The 14,331-nt window shown below is 36.3% G+C and overlaps 1 pseudogene; it reads left to right on the top strand.

Moving 5' to 3' along the window:
* The first annotated feature begins 3,700 nt into the window (after positions 1-3,700).
* Positions 3,701-5,332, top strand: LOC124995069 (sterol O-acyltransferase 1-like; annotated as a pseudogene).
* The last annotated feature ends 8,999 nt before the right edge of the window (positions 5,333-14,331 follow it).

Raw genomic sequence — 14,331 nt, 5'->3', positions numbered from 1 at the left:
ATTATCTTTTTAACTCTTCCCTTAAAAAAAAAAAGACATTTATACAACACTGAAGTCATTTAATTTGTTCCCCTTCTCCTCAGGATATGATTTTCTGTTTTTGCAGTTTGAAAAAAAATTACTTTAACTAAATGAAATGAATGTCTAGTGCTACATATTTCTTTTCCATTGTTATCACAAGGTTATTTAGGTATGTAGAATATTGGTTATTCATGGTGACATTTTCACTTTCATAAAGTGAAAAACTCAAATGTGATTATTCTTCTAAATGTAAGGATCTTGTTTATTTTCCTAAAAGATAACTTGGTAGGAAATTAAATGTCTTAGATTTGGTGACTCCAAAATAGCTTTATAATTATAACATTTCAGGAATTGATTTTAACATTCTTTATATTATGACAAAAGAGAAGAAAACTAAAGTAACCAAAAGTTACATATAAAATTCTTCACACATATCTATCTGTTGAGAATATGTGTGTGTATGTGTGTAGTATGTGTGTGTGTGTGTATACATACATATATAAAGCCAGAAAGCAAAATTAATCAGTAAATTAGGGAATCACCTAATATTAGGAACATTGAACAATCATATTTGTCTCTATGATAGAATGTTTATTTAATCATTTAAATTTTACCTGGTTATTGTCTCATAGTTTCTAGGTCTACTCTTTCCTCTCACTCTAGGTATTTTGAAAAATTATGATGTATTTTTCATGATATGCAGACTCCTATTGCTTAATCCACAACCTCTTTATATTAATAAACTTTGGAAATATATGATTTCAACTCTTAGGATTATCTTGATCATTCATTTCTTTCCAGTCAGACTTCCTAATCTACTTCACTTGTTCACTGTCTGCAAATAAAGTACTTTGAAAGGCTCTGTCCTCCACTAGATTAAAGGCAGCATGAGGACAGGATCTGACTAGGACACAACAAGTGAGATAGAAGAATGAGTCCCTTTTAGTCATTTTAACTTTGTCTTGTTTGACACCATCATCCAACTGTAGGTCAAATTTCATCTCCAGATAGTTTTTTTTCCAAACAGAATACTACAAAACTTATTTCTTTATCTTTTCTTTTTAAAATGTTTATCTTTATCTCTATTTTTCATCCATTCCATCATTTAAGATGTTTTAAAATACTAGCTTCTTTGTTGAATTTAAGCCATAGGGGAATGTAATAAATGTTCTATATCTAAAGTAGATGTACTCCTCTTTGATGCTTAGCCTGGAGTGAATGTTCTAGACTGCTTGAAATGTCCTAGTTTCTTCCTTCAAACATACTGATTTCCAGGATGTGTGCGTGTGTGTGTATCCTTTTATTTTGTATTACTTTCAATAAGCCTACTTCAGTCATCTACAGTGTCAGAAAGTATTTACTCATCCATTAAATTAGATTCCAAATTATAGCAAAAGAAAGTTAACTCCTATATTCCTTGAGGATAAAAAGACTATATTTTGGACAAAGTGTTTTATGTAGCACTTAAAAAAATGGAAACAAAAGTGCATTACTTCAAAAGAAAAGACATAAATAAAACGGAGTGTTTATAGAAACCCACTCTAATGAATTATGGGAATTTTGTTGGTTCTAATACTATGAAATATAAAAAATAGAGTAAAGCTCAATGATAAGTCACTGTGAAGATTAGCATGCACTCTTCAATATTTTGGGATAAATAAAAATGAACTGATTTTCATATATATTTATTTGTGAAAAATGTTTTTGAGAAGATTTTACAAAGAATATGGAAAGTAGTTACATTTGGGAATATTAAAAAACAAAAGACAAAATTTTAATTTTCGGTTTTGTATAGGTAATGTGTTGGATCATGGTCCATACACACACACACACACACACACACACACACACACAAAAGGTGTGCACCCTAGGAGCTGTGAGTGTGACTTTATTTGTATACTAGTGTATTTAAAGATAAAATTAATTGAAATTTTTTGAGGTGTAATCTTCCTAAATTAGCTTGAGTCCTAAATTCAGTGAAAACTGAAGAGTACATATAGTACCCAAAAGGGAAAAGACATGTGAAGATAGAATTGGAATGATTTGTTTCTAAGACAAAGAACGCAAAGGACTTATGACAGTCATCAGTAACTAGGAGGGAGGCATGGCATAGATTTTCCCTCAGAGGCACAAAAAAAAGAAAGAAAAAGAAAAAAAATCCAGCTTATGCTAATTTCTTGATTTAAGACCTCTGTACTCCAGAATTTTGAAAAATTAAATTTCTGTTGCTTTTAAGTTCCAAGTTATAATTTATTATAGAAGTCATAAGAAACTAATACACCATTTTCTCTGATGTTGAAAATGTTTAATTCATGGAATATAATGTCTATTTCCATTTAGAATGCTAATGTTTTCATATGTTTGGTTAGCCATTTTTATTTTTATCTATATTGAATCATCAAATCAAAACTGGACAATTAAAAAAAAAAGATTTTACCTGTGAAGAGCAGTCTTTAGTTAGGTATGAAGTGTAAGTTTTATCATTTAGGCCTTATTATTAGTAGTACTAATAGTGGTATTTGTATGTTTTTCTTATTAAAATTATTAATATTCATATCCTGCAACATATCCTTACCCAAGTCAAAATAAAACCTAATGACCTTAGTAGATGCAATTAAAGTATACTTGGAGAATTAGCTAAAAATCTTTTTCCTTGTTAATATGCAACTCTACAATTTGATCATTTTTAAAAAAGGGAATCCACTAACTAAACTAGTTTCCAGTGTCTGTTTGTCTGTTTCTAGATATGTCTTTAGTATAATGTTTAGAGACTAGAACTTACTTATATTGGTTCAATCTCCAGTACTACCTTTTATAAGTTGGATGAACTAGTACAGGTGATTTATACTCTCAAGTTTAGTTCTTTCATGCAAAATAATAAGTATTAATAAAATTTATGTCATAGGGAAGATATTTTATGTTCATAAAATGAATATATACATGTATTAGAAAAATTGCTGAAACATAATCAATACTATGGATTAATTTAGGAGGTGCATGTTTCTAATTTACCAAAGAATTTTATATGAAGTCTGTGAACTTTAAAAACATCCTATCAAAACTTATCAGGGTGGCCCTGGCCCTGGGACATCTTTTCTAGCTGACCTTCGTGCCACTGTGCAGTGATGGCTTCCCAGCTCAGCCCTCTTTGCCCAAGTCCCCACAGCCCAGCTGGTTCAGAAAAGTCTGTCACAATCTGCACAACAGTTTATTCAGGGCTAACCAGAGTAGTTGTGAGGGGATGGAGAAGAGACCAACAGACACACAAATAGAAAAAAATAGCTGGGGCTTGGTGGGTCAGCCAAGTTCTGATGAAGGAAGTGTGACCATGAGCAAGTGTGGCACATTTATTATATAGGTTTAAACATCAAAAGGATTTATTGTGACAAAGTTTCTTCAAAGAACTCAAAGTGAAGGATAAACATCTGTGCAGAACAATCATAATTATCAACTCACACCCATAACTCTGTGGGAAGATTGCATTTGAACCTGAGGTCAAGAACTGATAAAATTCTCAAGCTGGCACAGAATTTCCCTTTGAACAGGGCATCACCATAGCAACTGGGAAATCTTAGATCAGTGCCTTCACATAGAGAGTTCTCCAGAGCTGCATGGCCTCTGTCACAGCAGAGTTCAAGACCCGTAATTCAGTCCCCACTCCCAACCCAAACAAAAATCAATGGTGAATAAAGAGAAGATGTTTCTAAGAAAACAACTGTCCAAGCTCAGTGAAAACCCTGAGAAACGTGAAGACCAGAGAAATCCTTCAAAGAGTCTCCATAGAGACACATAGAAATGGTCAAATTGACATGAAATAATTGATAGTTAAGAAAAGACAGTTAGCAGCAGAGGCAGAGAAATTAAAGCTACTTTTTAATGAGGGAAGTTGGCAGTCACTTTGATGATTTTGTGACCAATCTCATTGAAAAATCTGCATCATTATATAATGGTGGGTGTGTCCTCAACTTTTTCCATTCTTGAAGAAGTGAAAAACAACCACAGAACTAAAGACTTCAGAGCACCTCCAGAACATGAAAAGATTTGTATTGCAAGGAGATCTCTTTAAGATGAGCTGTTTGAAATAGACCACATCAGAACAATATACCACATGTTTTTTGCCCTCCTCTTTCTCTATCCTTAGCACACTTGTGATAGATTACATGGATGAAGGAAGGCTAGTACTTGAATTCAATCTCCTGCCTTGTACTTTTGGTAAATTTCCTACTGCTGTTTGATATGGTGTATCATGTTCCTGTGTTCACTTTCAATTCCCTATTTCCTGTTTCAATGTTGGGCCAATGGCTACAGCCAGAGTTCACATCCAGTGATCTATTCTCTTGTCCGTGGCTTGCTTTTCAAGGTCTTCCAGCTTGGAATTCTAGGTTTTGGACCAATATATGTTCTATTAACATATACACTACCACTAGTTTCTCAGTTCATTGTTATACTTAAAGTGGTTCATTTGGTAATGAAGACTCATTCATTTGCCAGAGAGAATGTGCCTCAGGTGCTGCATTTATCTAAGAAGTAGAGCATGTTTCCAATACCACAGTCAACCAATACTTGTACTTCTTGTTTGCTTTTACCTTTATCTACTGTGACAACTATCGCAGAACTCCCACTGTGAGATGGGATTACGTACTATACAGTTTGCACAGGTTTTTTGTTGTCTATATCATGTATATTACATCTTTGAAAGGCTCTGCACCCCCTTGTTTCAAAATATCAAACAGGAGGCTTCAGTACTTGTGTTCTGGTCCTGTATGTATGTATGCATCCCCATCTTGCTGGTATGCTGAAATGGTTCCTTGCTTTATTTGTCTTTCTGCATTGTTGGATCAATGCCTTTGCTGGGATGTTATGCTTGGATGACAGGACATTTTTTCAGGGTTGGTGGAACTCCACATCATACTCTATAACAGGACCTGGAATGTGGTAGTACATGACTAGATATACTACAATACTTACAAGGACCTTTTTCTCAAAGAGGTTCAAGTTTGCTGCCGTGTTGGCTGTCTTTGTCATGTCTACTGTAGTGCATGAATATGCCCTCACTGTTTGCTTGAGTTATTTCTATCCAGTGCTGTTCATGTTCTTCAAGTTCTTTGGAATGACTTTCAACTTTGTTGTTAATAATAGTCGGAAAGGCCAATTTCAAACACTATGGTTTGGGCTTCCCTTTTCTTGGACATGGAGTCATTTTGTGCTTTTATTCTAAGAATGGTATGTTCTTTAGCAGGGTCCTCTGAAATATCTAACATTTCTGGATTATATCCAGCTGGCTTTCTTGACTTGCTGTTACATGTTTTAGAAGTCTGGACTCTTTTTTCATTCTTGTCACTGAAGATAGGATATTCTTCCTGGTTTGGGGACTGCTGTTATTATTTGGACCTCTCCAAACTTTATAGATGGTTCACTGAATTCCTAGATCTGGTGTTGGGTGTGGGAAGTTCACTGGAATCTTGTATTCTAAAGACGACTTTCTTTTCTTTTTTCTTTTTTCTTTTTGGAAGAAGGGAGATTTATAGCTAAGGTAATGACAGATGATTGCTGCATCATCTTGGCTTAAGCCTTGGTAATTATATCAGTTTTATTCCTAGTGAGGCTCTAACATAAGTATGATTCTCTTGCATTAATAGTAAAGTAATCATTAAGGATCCAGAAACTGGCTTCTGAAGCATTTGTTTATTGATAGCATATTTTTAGCTCTTTTCAAGGGAATGTACTCTAGTATGTGATAATTCCAGGTTATAGATATTAATTCTAATACAATGTGTTGTGTATGAATGTTTTTGTTCGTATGTATGAAATATGATCATGTTTATAAAGATTGCACATTGGAAGAGATATCAGAGACCATATAGTTCAGCTTTCTACTTAAAAAAAATGAGACTTACCTATTATTCAAATGATTATTGTTAACTGGAACAGCTACTCGAGAGACTTATTTGATACCCAGATAGTTTTGGGATATGTTTTCACCACTGTTATACAACCATTTTAATTTTATAAGAAAGAAGGTAGAATTGCTTAACCATCACACTTGATTTGGACCACAGTTTTCCAGCTTTTGAAATCCATTTTTGTTTACCATACCATTGAACCAAATGAGTTGAGGAAATTTTCAAAAGTAAGACCCAGCTTAATAGAAAGAAGTTCACCTCATAACAAGTTATTTAAAAATATATATTCTTCATGTTTCTAACAAGTAATGTAATGGGAACATAACTCCTAACAAGAGTACTTTAATGTAGTTTATAATTTCTGAAATTTTTCTTCAAAGTTAAAATGAGTCAGTTACTTGAATCTGTAACTACATTTTAAGTATAAGAGTTGTCAGGCATGGTGGCACATGCCTGTAAACTCAGTCATTCAAGAGGTCAAGGCAGAAAATCGAACAAGATTAATGGGGGGAACTTAGCAAGATCTGGTCTTGAAATAAATTTGAAAAGGTTGGGTAAGTAGCTCAGTGGTAAAAGATCACTGGATTTGATCCCCAGAAACAAAACAAACACCCTAAATATAAAGAGTAGCAGGTTTGGTGATTCAAGATGGCAGACTAGAGGTTGACTGCATCTCCACTCGCTCCAGAATCCAGGATTCAAGAAGGGGAGGCATTGAGAGACTCGGACTAAAATAGAGCCATGGAGCCAGCCACAAGTCCCCGAGCCAACGGAGAGCTTTGACCCACAAGCAGTCTCTGGGATCAGGGGAGGACAGCCAGAGAATTCTCCAGGTGGCCCTGCCCCCTCCAGCCACAGGATCTTTCCACAGGTTGATCCAAGATGGCGGACTAGAGGGTGACTGCATCTCCAGTTGCTCCAGAACCCAGGATTCAAGAAGGGGAGGCATTGAGAGACTCGGACTAAAATAGAGCCACGGGTGAGTCTCCCCCACTGGGTAAAGCTCGGACTGGGTGGCAGGCCCGGAGAGAGGTGGCTTATCGGAGCAGGGCAGGGCAGCTAGAGTCTTCCCCAGGCAGCCCTGTGCACTCCGGCGGTGGGCCCCACCCACACAGCCAGCTTCTCCAGCTTCTCGGAGCAGGCACCCCAGTGAGAGTCTTTCTGATCAGAACCAGCTCCAAGTCCCGGAACCAGCGAGTGAGCTCCAGCATGCAAGTGGCTTCAGGGACCAGGACAGGGCAGCCAGGGACTTCCCCAAGCAGCCCAGCCCCCTCCAGCGGGAGGCACCTTTCAAGGCTAGCTTCTCAGAGCAGACCGCCCAGTGAGAGCCTTTCTACACAGAGCCAGCCACAAATCCCCGAGCCAACGGAGAGCTTCGACCCACAAGCAGCCTCTGGGATCAGGGCAGGGCAGCCAGAGACTTCTCCAGGTGGCCCTGCCCCCTCCGGCCACAGGCTCTTTCCACGGGGCGATCCAAGATGGCGGACTAGAGGATGACTGCATCTCCAGTTGCTCCAGAACCCAGGACTGAAGAAGGGGAGGCATTGAGAGGCTCGGAGTAAAATAGAGCCACGGGGTGAGTCTTCCCCACCAGGTGAAGCTCAGCCTGGGTGGCAGGCACGGATGGGGGAGGCTTATCAGAGCAGGGCAGGGTAGTCAGAGTCTTCCCCAGGTAGCCTTGCACACTCCGGTGGTGGGCTCCTCCCACACGGCCAGCTGTGCGGTGCAGGCCCTCCAGTGAGAGCTTTCCACACAGAGCCAGCTCCAAGTTCTGGAACCAGTAGAGGGCTAGGGGCAGCTTTCTTAGGAAGCACTGCATTATCAAGTTCCTCCAAGACATCAGGCTACTGAAGGCTGGGAGGTGATACACTGGAAATCTACAGGGAAACTATAAGCCAGTAGAGGAAATCTGCAATATCTCAGGGTCCCACTGATATCTGACCAATATGAGAAAAAAAGGGAAGAACATGTCCCAAACAAACCTAGATCTATATCAATAAAACCCTATGACAGCACAGCAGAAGAAATGTCAGAAAGGGAGTTCAGAATGTACATAATTAAAACAATCAGGGAAGCAAATGAGGAGATGAAAGAGCAAATGCAGGCATTGAAGGAGGAGATGAAAGAGCAAATGCAGGCATTAAATGATCACACCAATCAACAGTTAAAAGACCAAATACGGGAAGCAAGAGATCATTTCAATAAAGAGTTAGAGATACTGAAAAAAAAAAAAAAACAAAAAAAAACCAGAAATCCTTGAAATGAAGGAAACAACAAACCAAGTTATAAACTCTAAAGAAAGCATAACCAATAGGATAGAATACCTGGAAGACAGAACCTCAGACATTGAAGAAAAAAAATTTAATCTTGAAAACAAAGTTGGCCAAACAGAGAAGATGGTAAGAAATCATGAACAGAATCTACAAGAATTATGGGATATAATGAAAAGGCCAAATTTAAGAATTATTGGGATTGAGGAAGGCTTAGAGAAACAAACCAAAGGAATGAACAATCTTTTCAATGAAATAATATCAGAAAATTTCCCAAATCTGAAGAACGAAATGGAAAACCAAGGACAAGAGGCTTATAGGACTCCAAATATACAAAATTACCCACACCAAGGCACATTATTATGAAAATACCTAACATACAAAACAAAGACAGAATTTTAAAGGCCATGAGAGAAAAGAATCAAATTACATTCAAAGGGAAACCAATAAGAATATCAGCAGATTTTTCAATCCAGACCCTAAAAGCTAGAAGGGCCTGGAACAACATTTACCAAGCCCTGAAAGAAAACGGATGCCAACCAAGAATCTTATACCCAGCAAAACTTACTTTCAGATTTGATGATGAAATAAGATCCTTCCATGATAAACAAAAGCTAAAGGAATTTACAAAAAGAAAGTTGGCATTACAGAACATTCTCAGCAAAATATTCCATGAGGAAGAGATGAAAAACAATGATGCAAATCAGCAACAGGAGGAACTAGCCTAAAGGAATAGCCAAATAAAGGAGAAACCAAATCATGTCAAAAAACAAAAATGAGTCAAATGACTGGGAATACAAATCATATCACAATAATAATCCTGAATGTTAATGGCCTGAACTCATCAATCAAAAGACATAGACTGATAGATTGAATTAAAAAGAAAGATACAACAATATGCTGCCTGTAAGAGACTCATCTCATAGAAAGAGACACCCATAGACTAAAGGTGAAAGGATGGGGAAAAACATACCATGCACACAGACACAGCAAAAAAGCTGGAGTATCCATCCTCATTTCAAATAATGTGGACTTCAAGCCAAAACTAGTCAGAAGGGATAAAGAAGGACATTACATGCTGCTTAAGGGAAGCATAAATCAGCAAGACATAGCAATCATAAATATCTATGCCCCGAATATTGGCTCATCCATGTATGTCAAACAAATCCTTCTCAATTCCAGAAATCAAATAGACCACAACACAATAATACTAGGTGATTTTAACACACCTCTCTCACCACTGGATAGATCTTCCAAACACAAATTGAATAAAGAAACCATAGGTCTCAATAACACAATCAACAATTTAGACTTAACAGACATATATACAATATACCATCCAACAAAGAACGAATACACTTTCTTCTCAGCAGCACATGGATTCTTCTCTAAAATAGATCATATTTTATGCCACAAAGCTACTGTTAGCAAATACAAGAAGTTAGAGATACTACCTTGTACTCTATCAGATCATAATGGATTGAAATTAGATATAAATGACAGAATAAAAAACAGAAACTTCTCCAATACCTGGAGATTAATAATACACTATTATATGATGAATGGATAACAGAAGACATCAGGAGGGAAATAAAAAAATTCTTAGAAGTAAACGAGAACAAAGACACATCATATCAAAATCTCTGGGACACTATGAAAGCAATACTTAGAGGAAGATTTATTTCATGGGGCGCATTCAACAAAACAAGTAGAAATCAACAAATAAATGACTTAACACTACAACTCAAAGCCCTAGCAAAAGAAGAGTAGACCAACACCAAAAGTAGTAGAAGACAGGAAATAGTTAAAATCAGAGCCGAAATCAATGAAATTGAAACAAAAGAAACAATCAGAAAAATTAACAAAATAAATAGCTGTTTCTTTGAAAAAATAAACAAAATTGATAAACTCTTAGCCACACTAACAAAGACAAAGAGGGAGAAAACTCAAATTACTAAAATTCGGAATGAACAAGGAAATATCACAACAGACACGAGTGAAATACAAAACATAAATAGAAGCCATTTTGAAAATCTATACTCCAACAAAACAAAAAACCTCGAAGACATCAACAAGTTTCTAGAGACATATGGATTACCTAAACTGAACGAGGAGGACATAAACAACTTAAATAAATCAATTTCAAGCAATGAAATAGAAGAGGTCATCAAAAGTCTACCAACCAAGAAGAGTCCCAGACGAGATGGGTTCTCAGCCGAGTTCTACAAAACCTTTAAAGAAGAGCTCATTCCAATACTCCTCAAAGTATTCCATGAAATAGAAGAGGAGGGAACCCTCCCACACTCGTTCTATGAAGTCAATATCACCCTGATACCTAAACCAGACAGAGACACATGAAGGAAAGAAAATTTCAGACCAATATCCTTAATGAACATCGATGCAAAAATTCTCAACAAAATTTTAGCAAATCGCATGCAAAAATATATTTAAAAGATAGTGCACCACGATCAAGTGGGTTTTATCCCAGGTATGCAAGGTTGGTTCAACATCTGGAAATCAATAAATGTCATTCACCATATCAACAGACTTAAAGTTAAGAATCACATGATTATTTCAATAGATGCAGAAAAAGCATTTGATAAAATACAACATCCCTTCATGCTCAAAACACTAGAAAAAATAGGGATAGTGGGAACATTCCTTAACTTTATAAAGGCCATCTACGCTAAGCCCATGACCAATATCATTCTAAATGGTGAAAAACTGAAAGCATTCCCCCTAAAAGCTGGAACAGGACAGGGATGCCCTCTTTCACCACTTCTATTCAACATCGTCCTTGAGACTCTAGCCAGAGCAATTAGACAAACCATAAAAAATTAAAGGGATACGAATAGGAAAAGAAGAACTCAAACTATCCCTGCTCGCTGATGACATGATTATATATTTAGAGGAACCTGGAAATTCCACCAGAAAACTTTTAGAACTCATAAGTGAATTCAGTAAAGTAGCAGGTTACAAGATCAATGCTCATAAATCCAATGCATTTTTATACATAAGTGATGAATCTTCAGAAAGAGAAATTAGGAAAACTACCCCATTCACAATAGCCTCGAAAAAAATAAAATACTTGGGAATCAATCTCACAAAAGAGGTGAAAGACCTCTACAATGAGAACTATAGAACCCTAAAGAAAGAAATTAAAGAAAACCTTAGAAGATGGAAAGATCTCCCATGTTCTTGGATAGGCACAATTAATATTGTCAAAATGGTCATACTACCTAAAGTGCTATACAGATTCAATGCAATTCCAATTAAAATCCCAATGACGTACCTTACAGAAATAGAGCAAGCAATTATGAAATTCATGTGGAAGAATAAAAAACCCAGAATAGCTAAAGCAATCCTCAGTAGAAAGAGCGAAGCAGGGGATATCGAAATACCAGATCTTCAACTCTATTACAAAGCAAGAGTAACAAAAACGGCATGGTACTGGTACCAAAATAGACAGGTAGTTCAATGATACAGAATAGAGGACATGGACAGAAACCCAAATAAATACAATATTCTCATCCTAGACAAAGGGTCCAAAAATATGCAATGGAGAAAAGATAGCCTCTTCAACAAATGGTGCTGGGAAAACTGGAAAACCATATGCAACAGAATGAAATTAAACCCCTATCTCTCACCCTACACAAAACTCAACTCAAAATGGATCAAGGACCTCGGAATCAGACCAGAGACCCTGTATCTTATAGAAGAAAAGTAGGTCCAATCCTTCAACTTGTTGGCTTATGATCAGACTTCCTTAACAGGACTCCCATAGCACAAGAATTAAAAGCAAGAATCAACAACTGGGATAGATTCAAACTAAAAAGCTTTCTCTCAGCAAAGGAAACTCTCAGTAATGTGAAGAGAGAGCCTACAGAGTGGGAGAATATCTTTGCCACTCATACTTCAGATAGAGCGCTAATTTCCAGAATCTATAAAGAACTCAAAAACTCTACACGAAGAATACAAATAATCCAATCAACAAATAGGCTAAGGGAATGAACAGACACTTCACAGAAGAGGATCTACAAGCAATCTACAGAAATATGAAAAAATGTTCAACATCTCTAGTAATAAGAGAAATGCAAATCAAAACTACCCTAAGATTTCATCTCGCCCCAATTAGAATGGCAATTATCAAGAACACAAGCCACAATAGGTGTTGACAAGGATGTGGTGAAAAAGGTACACTCATACATTGCTGGTGGGGTTGCAGATTAGTACAGCCACTCTGGAAAGCAGTATGGAGATTCCTCAGAAAGCTTGAAATGGAACCATCATTTGACCCAGCTATCCCACTCCTTGGCCTATACCCAGAGGACTTAAAATCAGCATACTACAGAGATATAGCCATATCAATGTTCATTGCTGCTCAGTTCACCATAGCCAGATTGTGGAACCAACCTAGATGCCCTTCAGTTGATGAATGGATAAAGAAACTGTGGCATATATATACAATGGAATATTCCTCTGCAATGAAGAATGATAAAATTATGGCATTTGCAGGCAAATGGATGAAATTAGAGAATATCATGCTGAGTGAGATAAGCCAATCTCAAAAAACTAAAGGACGAATGATCTCGTTGATAAGCGCATGAGGATATATAATGGGGGGTGGGAGGGGTTAGCATTAGGGTTAGGGTTAGGTTTAGGGTTAGGGATAAGGAGGGTGGTAAGAATGGAGGAAAGAAGGACTGTATAGAGGGAAAAGAGGGAAAAGAGGGGTGGGAGGGGTGGGGGAGAAGGGAAAAAAATAATGAATCAAACATCATTGCCCTATGTAAATTTACGATTATACAAATGGTATGCCTTGATCCATGTACAAATAGAGAAACAACATGTATCCTATTCATATACAATAATAATAAAAAAAAAGAGTAGCAGGTTATATAATACTTGGTTCTGAATTTGCCAATCTTTGGAAGTAAGAGAACAAAATCCTTAATTGCACATTTCTGTGAAATACTAGAGTCCTGTGTTCTCATGAGAAAATTGTTTTTTAGGAATTCTGAATAATATAGGTTTTTTTTTTAAGCTTTCCCATTTTCTTTTTTATTAGTGATCTTTTTTCTGATGAGATTTTAAGTAATAATAAATGATGCATGTAAGACTGTAGTGTTTAGAATACCAGCTACTCTGAGACACATTCATAAACACATAGTACTTAAAGGAATGGTTCACTTTTCCTCAACGACGGTTGGTTTGATAATCACAATCTTATTGTCAGCTACTTGTAGCAAGAATCTTTTCTTAAAACCCCACCACCTATCTGCTACACAAAAACTAAAATCTCTTACTAACGTGTTTTGGGAAGATTCATTTTTTTTTTCCTATTTTGCTAATGCAGTAAAATTATTTTCAGTTATAAAATGGTACTTTTTTCCTTCTGAGAAGTAATAAATTTAGAATTCTGTAAGTATTAATGATAATAATCATGATTTTGTAATACAAGAAAACTTCAGTATGTATAAGAGAAAAACCTTATTATTGGGATTTAATTAAGATTAGACAGACCACTCTGTACAGAACTTATTTTGTATTGGAACCATTAATACCCTTGAATTTTAGAATTTAATTTTCTTATTCTAGAAATCTGGATCATTATTTTGAGAACTTTACAATTTTTTCAAGTAATCTTTTTTTTTTTTTTTTTTTTTTTGCAGTACTGGGGATCGAACTCAGGGCCTTGTGCTTGTAAGGCAAGCACTCTACCAGCTGAGCTATCTCCCCAGCCCTCCAAGTAATCTTTTTTCTCTGCAAACACCATGTGCACGTGCACATACACACATTTATCTCATCTTATCTTGTGGGAAGAAAATAACTCTATACCCAGGGATTCAGGATTCTAAATTATACCCTATTAGTTGCACCACATACTGTTTAAGAATACTAACTTTAGATAAGACTTCTAAATATTTTACCATATTTCCTCCATTTATTAACTGTAGCTTTGGCAAGTTGTATACTTTTAAAAGTTTTAGTAATTTTATTGTGAAATGGAAAATATAGTTCCATACATCAGAGCATGGTTACAAGGATTCAATGGGGAAAAGTATAAATCAAAATCACTAGAATTCTTGAAATTATGCATTTTATAATTATCAGAAAAATCCAAATCAAGACTATAG

Source organism: Sciurus carolinensis, chromosome 10 (assembly GCF_902686445.1).
Source record: "Sciurus carolinensis chromosome 10, mSciCar1.2, whole genome shotgun sequence".
Taxonomy (NCBI): domain Eukaryota; kingdom Metazoa; phylum Chordata; class Mammalia; order Rodentia; family Sciuridae; genus Sciurus; species Sciurus carolinensis.
The sequence above is the reverse complement of the archived record's forward strand: the minus strand, read 5'-3'. Positions and strand labels throughout refer to the sequence as shown.